The 18,336-nt window shown below is 40.0% G+C and overlaps 1 protein-coding gene across 1 annotated transcript in view; it reads right to left on the bottom strand.

Annotated features, from left to right (window-relative positions):
* The window catches only part of LOC138962889 (uncharacterized), a 104,870-nt gene that overhangs the window by 16,464 nt on the left and 70,070 nt on the right, over positions 1 to 18,336 (bottom strand). The gene's annotated exons all lie outside the window — the stretch shown is intronic.

Below are 18,336 nucleotides of genomic sequence, written 5' to 3'. Positions count from 1 at the left end.
CCTATCAAGGTCAAACAGGTCGAGTCAAATCATATCAAAACATCTCGTAAAGCTGGCGGCCTCCGATATCGACCGCTTCTTGACACACGGGGTACGGTCCATGTCAAGGTCAAACAGGTCGAGTCAAATCATATCAAAACATTTGGTAAAGCTGGCGGCCTCCGATATCGACCGCTCCTTGACACACGGGGTCCCTGTCAAGGTCAAACAGGTCGAGTCAAATCATATCAAAACATCTCGTAAAGCTGGCGGCCTCCGATATCGACCGCTTCCTGACACACGGGGTCCCTGTCCAGGTCAAACAGGTCGAGTCAAATCATATCAAAACATCTGGTAAAGCTGGCGGCCTCCGATATCGACCGCTTCTTGACACACGGGGTCCCTGTCAAGGTCAAACAGGTCGAGTCAAATCATATCAAAACATCTGGTAAAGCTGGCGGCCTCCGATATCGACCGCTTCTTGACACACGGGGTCCCTGTCAAGGTCAAACAGGTCGAGTCAAATCATATCAAAACATCTGGTAAAGCTGGCGGCCTCCGATATCGACCGCTTCTTGACACACGGGGTCCCTGTCAAGGTCAAACAGGTCGAGTCAAATCATATCAAAACATCTGGTAAAGCTGGCGGCCCCCTTTTACGACCTCGGTTTAAGACTAACTCCCCGTTAAGATTTTGTTCGTCTCAGACTTTTGCCTCATTACCCTTGTAAGTTAACACCCCTTTTAGACTGTCTCCTTTGAAAGCATCGCATACAGCGTTCTGGCATCAGCACAAACAAGAACACCTTCATTTTCAATTTCAATTGCTTCAGTTCACCAACGACTGTATCTAACGCAGCTGACGGCCATTGTTCGGGGTAAATCAGTCAAATTCTGCCTTTTTAAGGTGGCTCAAAAGTGGCCTTCTAACTGAGGTGGCTCAGATTGTCGAGGGAGGGGCCACGGTGCGTGAAACACAATCCCAAAAACAGACCAGATTAAAGGTTGTTCGACCAAACTTTTACAATAATGTTGTCGCCACAGTGCCGCCTTAACTTTCTTTAAAAGTCGGATACGACGTCATTTAAGACTTTTATTGTAAAGAAAAACAAGTCCCGAGGCGAAATTAAAACATGTAGTCAATTTGTCCAACTCACAGAATGAAACTGAACGCACTGCGGCTTTCGGCAATAGCTGGCCAGTTCGCTCATCGCTTGAAGTAACAAGCCAGTACAGCGCAGTAGCGTAAAGCGCTCTACAGTAAAGCACGCTTTTCCCTATTATTTTTAACTTTCTGAGCTTGTTGTTAATTTAAACAGTACATAGTATGCTTTGTTCAGAATCAGGAAATTATAAAGTTTAAAATGAAATAATGTTTGGATCGATCACTAAAGTGTTGATATCTATTTCAATTTTTGGCTCACGTAAGTGTAGCCTATGCGATGATAAACTTTGTCTGTCTGTGCGTGTGTGTGTGTGTGTGTGTGTGTGTGTGTGTGTGTGTGTGTGTGTGTGTGTGTGTGTGTGTGTGTGTGTGTGTGTGTGTGTGTGTGTGTGTGTGTGTATGTGATAGAAACTTTAACATTTGAAGACGTCACATTATGGCATAAATAGAGAATACTACATGGCTTGCTGTGTCGTACCAGATTTACACGAGTTGTTTTTTTAAATATTGAACTGCGAGCGAAAGCGAGCTGTTCACTATTTGAAAAAGCAACGAGTGTAAATCTGGTACGGAACAGCAAGCCATGTAGTATTCTGTTTATCCTACATACTGTACTTACGTGTATTTTACTGAAAATGTCCTGCATTCGAGGCAGCTAAATTGAAGACGCTTGTTTTAGAACCTCGATCTCTTCTAAAGCCTCGTGCAATCTATTACGTCAAAGCAAAGAAACGTCACTCTGAAAGTGTGGCGTGACGTGTTAGTTCTAAAGATTCATCGAGGGTAATTAGCGAGCGCAATTTGTGTTTCTATAATGACGTTTGTCTCGGTGACTTTGGCATTATAAGCAGTGGAAAAACAGGTCCCTGCCAGACTTGCTTGACATGACCTCATTTACATGATATACACACGTGTGATTTGAACGATTATTATCTCACGGGTGTCTCTCTCACGTATGTAGGATAAGAGGGTTAGACGTCACGCGAAGGAATTACTGAAAGTCTCAGTCATTGTTATTTTGAGCGGGCCGAGACTAGTTGGCAGTCGTGTCCCTGTAAGTAGGCTACATGCAGACAGACAGATCTAGATCTAGTGTCTCGCTTTCTTGCACAGTGTCACCTATGCTTACTGTGTGTGTGTGTGTGTGTGTGTGTGTGTGTGTGTGTGTGTGTGTGTGTGTGTGTGTGTGTGTGTGTGTGTGTGTGTATGTGTGTGACGAAGTGATTGAGTTTGTGTTACTGTTTGTCGATTTCTTACGTGAGCCTTGAAGGCTTCGCCTCTTGTTAGATTTAAACCCATTAATTACTTTTTAAGCTTCCAAGATAAAATGCAATGCTATAGTCTAGGCTTCGTCGAAGATCGCTTGACCTAAATTACAATCAATTTGATCGAAAAATGAGGGTGTCACAGTGCCGCCTCAACTTTCACAAAAATCTGGATATGACGTCCTCAGAAACATTTATCAAAATATGGAGACAAAATGTCCAGGGTATCATTCTCGGGAACTCTCATGTCAAGTCTTTTTTATTCTGAATCGCTCCACACACTCAACTCAACTCAAATTTTTATTGGCTTCAATTTTCATAGAAGAATTTGTCTTGCGCTTGGGAGAAAGTAAGAGTATAACATATAACAAGTCGCGTAAGGCGAAAATACAATATTTAGTCAAGTAGCTGTCGAACTCACAGAATGAAACTCATGAACGCAATGCCATTTTACTCGTAGCATCGTCAGGCCACCGCTCATGGCAAAGGCAGTGAAATTGACAAGAAGAGCGGGGTAGTAGTTGCGCTAAGAAGGATAGCACGCTTTTCTGTACCTCTCTTTGTTTTAACTTTCTGAGCGTGTTTTTAATCCAAACATATCATATCTATATGTTTTTGGAATCAGGAACCGACAAGGAATAAGATGAAAGTGTTTTTAAATTGATTTGGACAATTTAATTTTGATAATAATTTTTATATATTTAATTTTCAGAGCTTGTTTTTAATCCGAATATAACATATTTATATGTTTTTGGAATCAGCAAATGATGGAGAATAAGATAAACGTAAATTTGGATCGTTTTATAAATTTTTATTTTTTTTTACAATTTTCCGATTTTTAATGACCAAAGTCATTAATTAATTTTTAAGCCACCAAGCTGAAATGCAATACCGAACCCCGGGCTTCGTCGAAGATTACTTGACCAAAATTTGAACCAATTTGGTTGAAAAATGAGGGCGTGACAGTGCCGCCTCAACTTTCACGAAAAGCCGGATATGACGTCATCAAAAAAATGAAAAAAACGTTCGGGGATTTCATACCCAGGAACTCTCATGTCAAATTTCATAAAGATCGGTCCAGTAGTTTAGTCTGAATCGCTCTACACACACACACACACACACACACACACACACACACACACACACACACGCACGCACGCACACACGCACGCACATACACCACGACCCTCGTTTAGATTCCCCCTCGATGTTAAAATATTTAGTCAAAACTTGACTAAATATAAAAACAGCATTCATATCACATTTCATGTATCACACACAGTAATCACTAGTATAAGCCTACAATTATCACATTTGTACCTGTATCATACATGCAAATAAATAGTATCACATTTCCACGTATCACACACAATATATACATTACATAACATACAGCAAGCTTCCATCTCCCGCGCCCCCCCCCCCCCCTCCCACACATACATATCCTCGCACGTGCGTCGACTCCATACAAATGACATCATCAGTCCATTAACTAAAATGCACAATAACTAGTAGTGGGTACATAAGACTTAATACGTGCTCAACTAGACCAGTAACTAAAATAATAACAGAAACAAAAACAAGTCGCGTAAGGCGAAAATACAATATTTAGTCAAGTAGCTGCCCTTTTTCAGCAAGACCGTATACTCGTAGCATCGTCAGTCCACCGCTCATGGCAAAGGCAGTGAAATTGACAAGAAGAGCGGGGTAGTAGTTGCGCTAAGAAGGATAGCACGCTTTTCTGTACCTCTCTTTGTTTTAACTTTCTGAGCGTGTTTTTAATCCAAACATATCATATCTATATGTTTTTGGAATCAGGAACCGACAAGGAATAAGATAAAAGTGTTTTTAAATTGATTTGGACAATTTAATTTTGATAATAATTTTTATATATTTAATTTTCAGAGCTTGTTTTTAATCCGAATATAACATAATTATATGTTTTTGGAATCAGAAAATGATGGAGAATAAGATAAACGTAAATTTGGATCGTTTTATAAATTTTTATTTTTTTTTACAATTTTCCGATTTTTAATGACCAAAGTCATTAATTAATTTTTAAGCCACCAAGCTGAAATGCAATACCGAACCCCGGGCTTCGTCGAAGATTACTTGACCAAAATTTCAACCAATTTGGTTGAAAAATGAGGGCGTGACAGTGCCGCCTCAACTTTCACGAAAAGCCGGATATGACGTCATCAAAGACATTTATCAAAAAAATGAAAAAAACGTTCGGGGATTTCATACCCAGGAACTCTCATGTCAAATTTCATAAAGATCGGTCCAGTAGTTTAGTCTGAATCGCTCTACACACACACACACACACACGCACAGACAGACAGACAGACAGACAGACACACATACACCACGACCATCGTCTCGATTCCCCCTCGATGTTAAAATATTTAGTCAAAACTTGACTAAATATTATTTAGTCAAAACTTGACTAAATATAACAAGGACTGGGCACAACATTTACACGTGTGTGACCTACACACACACACACACACACACACACACACACACACACACACACACACACATACACTCACACACACACGCACGCACGTATGCACACACGCACGCACACTCACACACACACGCACGCACGCACGCACGCACACTGACACACACACACACACACAAACACACACACACACACACACACAAACACACACACACACACATACACACACACACACAAACACACACACACACACACACACACACACACACTCACCCCCCAGAAATAACATAGTTGGCATGAAATCAGGGCCGCTCACAAGCAGCAGTGACAGCGACGGTCTCAGGAAACAAATAGTGCGACAAAACTTGGCAGACTTAAAAAGGCTAAGAAATAATTTGACTGAACGTTACTAGCACTAAAGTTCTAAATATTAACGATTACATTGTAATTACGAAACGGAGAGCAGTACGATTGATGTACTGCTTTGCTTTTGACTGTAAGTATCTTCCGGTGCATAATCTAATGACATTTCATTTAAATAAAATCACCCCCAGAAGTTATTTCAGCCAATATACTGTTTATAACTACATTTTTGTGTTGCACACACACACACACACACACACACACACACACACACACACACACACACACACACACACACACACACACACACACACACACACACACACGCACACACACACGCACTAACACAAAAGCGCCGCGATCATTGAATAAAGCTCTAGGCATCTTAACTCAAGGGAAGCAACTGTGATACATGTTCACACATGGGTGCTACAGAGTTATGGTTGATGAAAGGATACTGTTGAAACACTGTCAGACGTTAGCTTTGGTTTGCTTTAGTAGTGGCAAAGAAGGAAAGGGTGTGACATGTTGTGCACATGTAGGCTACATAATTATGAGACAAATAAACCTGAAATAACAAACGTTTCGCGCACCAGCCTGACGGCTTCGTCAGACAACAACGAAGAAAACGTCTGTCACATGATGTCTGAATAGCACGGGTACGAACTTGCGGCAGTTTGTGACTCTACGCCCGTCGCATGTCCAATAGCCTTGTCGGTGGAATGTCATCAGACACAACCATTCTTTTGGTTGTTTGAATTCAGGTTCAACTGAACTATTGAGGAACAACTGTTTCACTGTACATCAGGAAAAATCAGATCCGCTCACAAGCAGGGCGACAAACCGCCTTGGCAGACGAAAAAAAACTGAGAAATCATTTGAGTTACTTCCCTTGTTTAAACATTTCATATTATTTTTAGTGAGACCGTAAGAAGAAGGATTATTTGAATATGGAATTTTTAATCTAACAAGTTCTTATATCAACAATTGCTTGTGGTACACTTAAAATATAAAATGGGTAAAAACAAAATTAGGTATCAAATTTGTTGTGTACTACTATTACTTTTATGTAAAGTATTATCCGTAACTTTAATACTTACTACTTATACATTTAAATTCAGAAAATCGGAATACAAAAAAGTAGAAACGAAAACAAGAGGCGAAGCCATCAAGGCTCACGTAAGAAATCGACAAACAGTAACACAAACTCAATCACTCCGTCACACACACACACACACATACACAAACACACACACACACACACACACACACACGTACACACACACACACACACACACACACACACACACACACAAACACACACACACACACAGAGAAAGAGCATAGGTGAAACTGTGCAAGAAAGCGAGACACTAGATATGCACAAGTCATGTCGGTGCCACATAATGCTGACACACATGTTCCTGTGCATAGTTTATGGATAACGTGTAGTTGGGAAGTTAAGAGTAGAAATAATTAGTATTTAGTGTAGGAGGAGGGTTGGGGGTGGGTAGGGAGGGGGTGGGTATGGTTTACTTTGAGCAGGTCGGTTTCAGTTTTAATAAACAATTCTAGAGAATTGTGTATCTTATATTTGAGTCTTTCGTGTTTTAGACATTGATGCATTTAATAGTTTTAACGAGTTGCCTTTTGTTTTATCATTCTGGTGTTTATCTAGATGTGCTGTGTATCTTATAAGAAGTTCTTAAAAGTTCGAAGTTATTTTAGCATATAGGTTTTTTTATGGTCTTAACAGTTAAACATGTACGTATTACGTTTATCATTAAGATTCATGCTTTGTTAGCACTAAGCAGTTGTTTTAATCAGTCTGGTTTTCTCTTGTTTTCATCTTATGAACATTCTAAATGTTAGACTAACTTATTGTCTTGTACAGAATAACAACTGTGTGAATGGTGCTATACTGAATGAAAGAGTGTGACATGAAGTTCTTGTACATCATTATAAAGAGTGTGAATGACGTTTTAGATTAGATGTCAAGCGCTTAGAGCAAGCCTTTTTAACGAAAGTTTTTGATTTAGCGCTATATAAATGTTCTTCTTATTACTTATCTTAGATCTAGATCTGTCTGTCTGCATGTAGCCTACTTACAAGGACACGACTGCCAACTAGTCTCGGCGCGCTCAAAATAATAATGACCGAGACTGTCAGTACTTCCTTCGCGTGACGTCTAACCCTCTTACGTCATAATGTGACGTCAATGTAATGTGACGTCTTCAAATGTTAGAGTTTCTACCACAGACATACACACGCACAGACGCACGCACGCACGCACAGACAGACAAAGTTACGATCGCATAGGCTACACTTACGTGAGCCAATAACTTTCATTTTTTGGAAGGTTCATAGTACTTCGTACGTATGAATCTAATTATATAACAAAAGGAATAGAAATGTTACCCATGTTGTGCGCATCTGTAATAAGCTCAACTAAGCTTAGTCACACCGCAGACGGTGGTTGCATGGGGAAATGCCTCCGCACTACTATTACTTTTATGTAAAGTAGTATCATTAAATTTAGTACTTTACTACTTATGCATTCAAATTCAATACATGCATCGAAACAAAAAAGTAGAAACGAAAATAACTTGTATTCTTTGGAAGGTTCATAGTACTTCGTACGAATGAATCCTGTTAAATAACAAGTCGCGTAAGGCGAAAATTCAATATTTAGTCAAGTAGCTGTCGAACTCACAGAATGAAACTGAACGCAACGCAACGCAGCAAGACCGTATTCTCGTAGCATCGTCACTCCACCGCCCGTGGCAAAGGCAGTGCACGTGGAATTGACAAGAAGAGCGGGGTATTCGTTGCGCTGAGGATAGCACACTTTTCTGTACCTCTCTTCGTTTTAACTTTCTGAGCGTGTTTTTAATCCAAACATATCATATCGATATATTTTTGGAATCAGGAACCGACAAGGAATAAGATGAAAGTGTTTTTAAATTGATTTCGAAAAAAAAAAATTTGATAATAATTTTTATATATTTAATTTGCAGAGCTTGTTTTTAATCCGAATATAACATATTTATATGTTTTTGGAATCAGCAAATGATGGAGAATAAGATAAACGTAAATTTGGATCGTTTTATAAATTTTTACTTTTTTTTTTACAATTTTCAGATTTTTAATGACCAAAGTCATTGATTAATTTTTAAGCCACCAAGCTGAAATGCAATACCGAACCCCGGGCTTCGTTGAAGAGTACTTGACCAAAATTTCAACCAATTTGGTTGAAAAATGAGGGCGTGACAGTGCCGCCTCAACTTTCACGAAAAGCCGGATATGACGTCATCAAAGACATTTATCAAAAAAATGAAAAAAACGTTCGGGGATTTCGTACCCAGGAACTCTCATGTCAAATTTCATAAAGATCGGTCCAGTAGTTTAGTCTGAATCGCTCTACACACACACACACACGCACGCACACACACACGCACGCACACACGCACATACACCACGACCCTCCTTTCGATTCCCCCTCGATGTTAAAATATTTAGTCAAAACTTGACTAAATATAACAAAAAGAATAGAAATGATACCCAGGTTGTACGCGTCTGTAATTATCTCAAGTAAGCTTGGTGTAAGCTCGTGTCAGTTAAGTTCTAGTCATTTGACAGACTTGCAACCAATTTGTGACCAACTTTCAAGCGATTCCAGTCGGTAGCAAGTCAAATCAAAATCGCTGCGTATGTAAACAGCACAAACTCGCAAACTAGTTTTTTAAGCGGAGAGTCTCGCCAGACTTAGCCTTTCGGGATTGTCATTCAGCCTGTCATGAACGAAGGTTGTTTTGTTCATATTTTCACATGGGAAAGAAAAGATAAGCAGCAGTCTTTTTTTTTCTCAAGACATAATAGTGTATTTCTACGTTGAGCAGAAAAGCTGCTCGCGATGGTTCGTGTTTCGTCAACACGGCAGAAAGCGAAGAAACGAAAAACCCCGCAACACACTACATAAAGCCAACGGAAGACAACTTGTCTGACAACTGCTGAGGTTTATATGCAGAGTAACTACCCTTTGTGGGTCAGACCAACACCAAAGTTTAGTATTGAACGTAACGGCACATTCATACGATAATAAGATACGTTCTTTTTGTAGAAAAAGTAATGGTAACAAAAAGAATGTATATCAAATATCGTACATGTCGTGTATGTCTTGATCTGTAAGTAAGATGATTTGCATGAAAAATGGTAGAGTTTGTGGATTGGAATACTACAGAGTTATCTCACATAGCCTTTAATGTTGTAAGCGGGATTTCTTGTAAATTGTTCGCAAACTCTATATCCCATGATCCAAACTTACAAGATACTATTGTTACACGCACAAAATACACAGTATCTATTTTTTTTACTCTATCTTTAGAAGAATTTTAGCTTTTGATTTTGTTATTTGTCAATGTAAATTTACAAACTATTTTTTAACTATAACTATAATAAGTACATAATAACTCTGACCGCGCTACGATCTTACCGTTCTCTTTAAGGGGTTACTTGTGTGTTCAAATCGCGTGAAAGAAACATTACACATTTTGTGCACAGGTTCCTTTAAGCAATATGGACACATCTGTGCAAAGAAAAAAGGGGGTCGACGTATTAACTTTTTTTTTAGAATTTTTTTACTGGGGGTTGTCAAGTACGATTTTGCGAAAAACACTGCGATTTTTAACATGATCCCAACTGACATATTTAGCTCTACAAATAATAAATGAGACATTAGTTTGTGTATATACATGAATGGCGAGTATAACTTTATCATAAAACGGTACTTATCAACGTGCATTTTCAGAAAATGATCGAGGTTTATCGAGGGCGTACACATAAAATTATCACTCCTTTAGTAGTAAAAACGTATTTAAAAAAAATTCGCGTGAAAGAAACATTACACATTTTGTGCACAGGTTCCTCTAAGCAATATGGACACATCTGTGCAAAGAAAAAAGGGGGTCGACGTATTCATTTTTTTTTTAGAATTTTTTTACCGGGGGTTGTCAAGTACGATTTTGCGAAAAACACTGCGATTCTTAAGGGGTTACTTGTGTGTTCAAATCGCGTGAAAGAAACATTACACATTTTGTGCACAGGTTCCTCTAAGCAATATGGACACATCTGTGCAAAGAAAAAAAGAGGTTGACGTATTAACTTTTTTTTTAGAATTTTTTTACTGGGGGTTGTCAAGTACGATTTTGCGAAAAACACTGCGATTTTTAACATGATCCCAACTGACATATTTAGCTCTACAAATAATAAATGAGACATTAGTTTGTGTATATAAATGAATGGAGAGTATAACTTTATCATAAAACGGTACTTATCAACGTGCATTTTTAGAAAATGATCGAGGTTTATCGAGGGCGTACACATAAAATTATCACTCTTTTAGTAGTAAAAACGTATTTAAAAAAAATTCGCGTGAAAGAAACATTACACATTTTGTGCACAGGTTCCTCTAAGCAATATGGACACATCTGTGCAAAGAAAAAAGGTGGTCGACGTATTAATGTTTTTGTAGAATTTTTTTACCGGGGGTTGTCAAGTACGATTTTGCGAAAAACACTGCGATTCTTAAGGGGTTACTTGTGTGTTCAAATCGCGTGAAAGAAACATTACACATTTTGTGCACAGGTTCCTCTAAGCAATATGGACACATCTGTGCAAAGAAAAAAAGAGGTTGACGTATTAACTTTTTTTTTAGAATTTTTTTACTGGGGGTTGTCAAGTACGATTTTGCGAAAAACACTGCGATTCTTAACATGATCCCAACTGACATATTTAGCTCTACAAATGATAAATGAAACATTAGTTTGTGTATATAAATGAATGGAGAGTATAACTTTATCATAAAACGGTACTTATCAACGTGCATTTTCAGAAAATGATCGAGGTTTCTCGAGGGTGTACACATTAAATTATAACTCCTTTAGTAGTAAAAACGTATTTAAAAAAAATTCGCTCGACAGAAACATAACTAAACTTGAACACAGCTAAGTTCACTGTATACATATACAATACCTGTAAACAAAATAAGTTGTTGCCTTATTGTCTGCTTCACAATTATTCCCGTACCAACCCCACCCCCATTATCTTGACTGACAAAAATGATAAAAAGAAATAATTTGGGAGCGCTGTAGGTCAGTTGGTAGAGCGCTGGACTTGTGATACATGAGTTTGAATCAGGGTGAAGGGTTGGGGGTCGGAACATTTGTGTGCAAAGTTTCATGAAGATCTGTCCAGTAAATTTCTATGAATCGCACACCACACACACACACACACACACACACACATATATATAAAACATCAGAAATTGTGAAAGAAACAATTGAAAGTCAGCAGAGACTTTCTTCCGAGATTTGTTAAAATCTCTTAGCAGAGATAGAGAAAGAAATAAGTATCCCTTCACAGACAGCCTATTGGGAGCATCAGACCCTCCTCAAGGGGGACCAAGATTTACAGAGCAAAGTCTCTTTGTGGGGGGCGTATCGCAAGGTAATCTAGTCCTGAGGAGGACCATCGTATTTGTACCTAGACCAGACACGTGTTTCGACACTATTGTGTCTCATCAGTGGTCAGGTGGTACTGATGGCGAGAGTTGTCAACCCATGGTAATCCAACTAAGAAGCAAACCATTCTCTATATATTATATATATATATATATACACCAGGGTAGATCAGTTAGTTTGTAAGGGGGGTGTTTTTAGAATTCAATAGTGTAAATCGAGGTCGCAGAGCGCCCGAGACTGATCAAGGGGCATACACCCACCCCACCCACCCCACCCCCTCTCCTCAACCCAAGAAAAAAAAATCGCACGTGAAATCCATTACACATTTTGAGCACATGTTTCTCTAAGCTATATGTCCACAACTGCAGACAGACAAAAAACGTTGTTTTCTTATTCATTTTTTTTTTTATAAGAGTTTTGTCAGTTTTGGGGGGTACCGGGTGGACACATATGACCTTACAGAAAACACTGTAATTCGTAACGTCATCGTAACTGACATTTTTATCTTTAGAAAAGATCAATAAAACATTACTTTGTGTAGTTAAAATAATGGAGAGTATCACTTTATTATAATACGGTACTTATCAATGTGCATGCCGAAAATTATCCAGGATTGGCGAGAGCGTACACAACAATTATCACTCAAAAACGCTGTAACACAAAATTGGCTCGACAGATCATAAACAAATTTGAACACAGCTAACTTCACTATATACCGTTGCAATACCTAAGAAAACCATAACGTGTTTCCTTATTGCTTACTCCACAATTATCCCCGCACCACCCCCACCCCCATATCTTGACTGACAAAAATTGATGAAAACGTTCATTTGGGAGCCCAGTAGGTCAGGTGGTAGGGAGAAGTGTGCAGAGTTTCATAAAAATCTGTATAGTAGTTTTCTCTGAATCGCAATACAAACACAAACACCCAAACACTTGGTGCCTTTAGTGCACCGATACCCCCTGCCAACCCCTCCCCCCCCCCCCCCCCCCCCCCCGATCCAATACCACCCCCCTCCACCACCCGCCCACCCCACTAATCACAAACACACACACACACACACACACACACACTGACACACGGCACACACACACACACACACACACCAGGGTGGATCAAACAGTTTGTAAGAGGAGTGTCAGTATTTATATATCAAGAGTGTACATCGAAAACGCGAAGAAAACCAGACTGTTTTAATTTAGTGGTAAAAACGTTATAACACAAAATGTCATCACAAATTAAACCACATTTGAATACAGATAAGTTCACTGTTCACAATACCTTTAACAATTTTTTTTTTAAAGCGTTTCCTTTTTTCTTACTCAAAAATGTTTCCCGCCCCACCCCATATCTTGGCTGAAAAAAGGTGAAGATACAAATCATTTGTGAGCCTAGGAGGTCAGTTGGAAGAGCACTGACCCAAGTGTTTGAATGCGGGTGAAGGGGTGGGGGTCAGAACACTTGTTTGCAAGGTTACATAAACATCTGTCCCGTAGTTTTGCCTGAATCGCACTACAAACAATTAGTGTCCTTAGTGCCCCGGCGCAATCCCAACCCACCAACCACCACCCCTCCCTCGTCAACTTTTGATCACACACACACACACACACACACACACTTACTCTCACACACACACACACACACACATTGACACACACAAACACGCGCGCGCTTTCAAGCGCACACACAAATTGAGTGAGTCTTTGCCGGCTCGCCACTGCTTGTACTAAAACGCTGAAATCCACCTAACAATGAAAAATAGAAAAGAAAACACTTTTCTATAACGCAAGTCATGATTTACAGCTCAAAGCGATTTACAATTCCAACAAGAAAATTGGTTGATTAAAGTGTTATTTAGTATAAATATAATTTAAACTCTCTTTTTACTGTGCCTGTGGCTGGTGGGTACCACCAGTCACAACCCCTCGGTCTGCATGCTTTTATGGTGCATTTGTGTCTTAAATTGTGAGCTGATGTCAGGCATGTTTGACTGACCAGCAGTGGGCCGCTCACTTGGCTTTTTACCTGCGCCCGCGTCGCAGCAGCGCTCTTCACAAGCTCTTAGAATGGAATCCAGCGGAGATCCTTTTCGGTTCGACAAATGGTCTGCGCAGCTCCCCAGCACGGTGGCGGAGGAACTTTCTAAAGAGGGCTTTGACAGCAAACTAGCCCTCCTTCATGCCACCAAGGAGGACATTAAATTCGCTCAAACTCAAACGCGGCCACCTTGTCGCTAAAATCAACATGGCCGAAGCAATGTTTTCATAAAAGCAGCGGTATTGTACGGGCACATGTTGAATTTGGGTTACATGTGTTGCAGAGTATTTGAAAATCCGTAGGCATAAAAACATGCAAAGCAGAGTGATAGGTCCCTGTTGTGAATATAGTCAAGTGGATAAATTGATTACTTATGTTTCACACAAGTTTTGCTGTTACAGCAGTCACTCTCATGAACGGCCGTTTGCGCAGCGTTCCATTGTTGTGGCAGCAGCCCTTGGTTGGTACGGGAACGGGACAAAGAACGGTTGTGTGGACTTTTGACACCGACAAACTGAAGAATGAACAGATCTATGAGGTAACCGTCTCAATGGTCCAGGCTCAGGAAACAAATAGTATATATGGCCTGGGGCGATTGTAGCTTCCCTTCTTCGTGTCCAGCTCTCTCTCTCTCTCTCTCTCTCTCTCTCTCTCTCTCTCTCTCTTTGCGAATATGATTTTGAAGCGCATTACATAAAGTCGGTATCTGATATCTAAAGTCCTGATATTTTGGATGCGGAGGAATTTTTCCTGGTGATGATCTGAGGTAACGGAATTGTTCATGCATTCTGAGAGAATTTGACAGGTATCGGGGTGTGTGTGTGTATGGGGGGGGGGGGGGGGCTTTTGGTGTGGGGTAAATGATTAAAACGCTTGCACCCTAACTATGAAAGCAGCCACACGCATACTCACAGAGGCACAGAGGCACGCATGTTTGTGTGACGGTTTGCACGAATGACCATTGAAAATTGGTTTTAATAAAAACAAGCGACATTTCCTTTGAGCACACAGGTGCTCAGCCAATGTGTATTGAAACTTTTTCAATTATCCCAAAATGTCATAACGTTTGGCAATATAATTATTTAACAACAACAAAAAGACTACCGGTGGGGGTATTTCCCGGCGAGTTTTCAGTGTTGTTGTTGTTATTGCGAAGCGAAGCGGCTTCCCAGGGCGGAAGGCAGTCAGTTTGTGCATCAAACAGTGTTGTTGTGATGGATGGATGAGTGAGTGATGAGGGTGAATGAGTTAGTTAAACTGTGACTGAATATCTATTGATTGATTGATATTAAAGTGAACATTAGGGGGGGGGGGGGGGTCGAAATGCACCATTGTGCACTCGCCTTGATGTAAGGAACACTACTGCAGTCTCCAACAGCTTCAAAGTGGGTTAGACAGGCTCTTGATAAAGACTGAGGCAAAATGTGCCAAATCACACATTGTCTTGAAAGAAGGAAAAATCTTCATTTGTCACCTTTCTGCACTTTTTTGACTTTGAGTGCATAGCCACAATGGTCACAGACAAGATGCATCAACCAGATTTGAAAAAGACCCCAAACTGAACTTGTTATGACTATTTGTAACCCCTCTCACCTTTTTAACTTGGCCGTACCCAAGCAAAAAGGCCAAAAAAATCATAACTAATTCCATGTTGACTTTTTGGTGGGGTGGACCTATTGTTCCAGACTCGCCTTGATTAGAGCAACACTAGTGCAGTGTCTAACAGCTTTAAAAATTTGTTTTGACCTCTTGACAATGTACATGTCAACAATCCCTGACTATCCCTGACTGTTGTGTTGTAAGAAAAAAATCTTCATTTTTCCCCTTTCTCCACCTTTTTGAGTGTCAGTGCATAGCCACAATGGTCACAGAAAAGATGCAGCAAACAGATTTGAAAAAGACCCAAAAGTGAACTTGTTATGACTATTTCTAACCTTTCCTACCTTGTTCACTTGGCCGTACCCAAGCCAAAAGTCTAAAAAAAATCATAACTAATTCCATGTTCACTTTTTGGTGGGGTGGACCTATTGTTCCAGACTCGCCTTGATTAGAGCAACACTAGTGCAGTGTTCAACAGCTTTTAAAATTTGTTTTGACCTCTTGACAATGTACATGTAAACATGTAACCCTAATCCCTGACTGTTGTGCAGTGAGAAAAAATCTTCATTTCTCCCTTTTCTCCACTTATTTGTGTGTCAGTGCATAGCCACAATGGTCACAGAAAAGATGCATCAAACAGATTTGAAAAAGACCCAAAACTGAATTTGTTATGAATATTTCTAATCTTTTTTGGACTTAGAAAAAAACAACACCCAAAATCTTCCTTTTTCCCTTCTTCAAAATTTGTCCCAAAAAAACCAACACCCAAAATCTTCATTTTCCCCCTTCTTCACTTTTTTGACTGTCAGTGCATAGCCAGAATGGTCACAGAAAAGATGCAGCAAACAGATTAGAAAAAGACCCCAAACTGAACTTGTTATGACTATTCACCTTTTTGACTTGGCCGTACCCAAGCAAAAAGGCAAAAAAAATCATAACTAATTCCATGTTGACTTTTTGGTGGGGTGAACCTATTGTTCCAGACTCGCCTTGATTAGAGCAACACTAGTGCAGTGTCCAACAGCTTTTAAAATTTGTTTTGACCTCTTGACAATGTACATGTCAACAATCCCTGACTATCCCTGACTTGTGTAGTAAGAAAAAATCTTCATTTTTCCCCTTTCTCCACTTTCTCTTTCATGAGGAAGGGATAATCACACATAGTACGCCAGTGAGGTTAGAATGGTGAGGTGGGGTCTGAGGCTGGTAAGGGATTTGGGGGTAGGACCGACGAGAGGGCACGGATTCGGCGGTTCGCCGTGTTGAGTCAACTTCATATAGATCTGTGTGCGATCAACAGCCCCAGCCGATCTGGATCTGTTCAAGTCAAAAGTAAAGTCAAGGATACGAAGAAGTTTACCGAAAAACATCGATCCCAAGGACTCATGTTGTAACTTTTCAAAGCAGTTACATTCAATCAAAGCTCTATCCACATTAAACCGAACGGGAATCGTCGAAGATCCACGCAACTTCACTGCAATGTCGAAAACGAACTCATAATGTCACCGCAGATCTATAGTTGGTTTTGGTTTTGTGTCGCAGCAAAGAAACGAAGCAAATCTCCGGCTTTTAGACTATTTCACACTAAAAAAACGTTCATTTAGCGGGTTATTAAAATATATTTCTTTGAGGTTGCAAGGCAATGGCATCGCTGAGATGTACTCCTTCGAACACACGACACAGGTTAGAAATTGACTGCATTTGGGCGCTTTTTACGGCCAAAACAGAGTGAGCTTTTTGACGGGTTTATGGAAAAATCACTTCGGGGGCAGGTCTAAAATCCTGTGTACAGTGCCAAATCATACATCATTCAAAAGAGCAAAGTATGTTCTTTATTCTAACATATGGGCTAGGGTAAGTCATAGATATAAATAGACAGTGTCTGTCTATTATATCTGTAGGCAAGTGTATTCCATTCCTTCGATAGTCTCGTCATCTACACTTGCGTGAAAAATGCAATTTTGAGTCTGTTTTGCATAAAAGACCTGCGAGATTTGTAGAAGTCAAAACAACTTACAGTCCAAGTCCAGCCTCTCAACTTTCGTTCCATCCAATTTGTTTGTCTGTACGTATAGACTGAGGGGTGCCCCGAAATGATTTGTAATCACAACATTCACAGACTTCAAATACGCCATTGAAAACTCGTCCACGTGCGTTTTAGATATACTTGGGACTAAAACTGTCGTACCTACCAAAGGCCGCTTCGCGTAAGAAAATGACTACCAGAGTCGCAAGGCTCGGGATTTTTTTTACAAGAAATTTATATTTCGTTGTTCTAGTCCGAATGAATATGAAGATATGGCGAGTTGAAAACGCCGATTCTTTCGCCAGAAACACGTCTGTTTCCACACCGGAAAGAAGGAATGGACTGAGCTACTAGAAGCACGGCGCCGTGCGTACAATCGATCGAATGATGTTATTCACACAATACCACTTGGCGATCTCTAAAAAATCATTTTAAAACGAACTAGTTGACATGTAATGAAACTATTTACTGAAATCAAGAAGTATCTTAGTTCTAGCCGTGCATATGACACACCCTTTCGCGAAAGCACACTGAACCGTGCGTATACGCATTCGCACCCGCAAACCACCAACCCAGGCGGTTTATCCAGATCCAGATCCAGATCCAGATCCAAGGGAAGTAACTCAGTGAGAGAAAGGGAGAATGTACGTTCTGGCTCACCGATTCCGACAGACCCTAAATATTAACGCAAAATAGGCTTCTGGACTAAACTTTTACTAAAATGAAACATGCGACAAAATCAGAAAAATACTGCATAAATCCATACAAAAAAAAATACAGTAAAGTAAGGTTGTTTTGAACCAATGCCGGGTCTGTCGGAATCGGTGACCCTGAACGTACATTCCCCCTTTCTCTTATACAACATTCTTAAGCTCAATACGCTCTCTCATTTACAAACTTTACTTCATGTGTTCTT

The sequence above is a fragment of the Littorina saxatilis genome, linkage group LG3 (assembly GCF_037325665.1).
Source record: "Littorina saxatilis isolate snail1 linkage group LG3, US_GU_Lsax_2.0, whole genome shotgun sequence".
In the NCBI taxonomy this organism is placed as follows: domain Eukaryota; kingdom Metazoa; phylum Mollusca; class Gastropoda; order Littorinimorpha; family Littorinidae; genus Littorina; species Littorina saxatilis.
The sequence above is the reverse complement of the archived record's forward strand: the minus strand, read 5'-3'. Positions and strand labels throughout refer to the sequence as shown.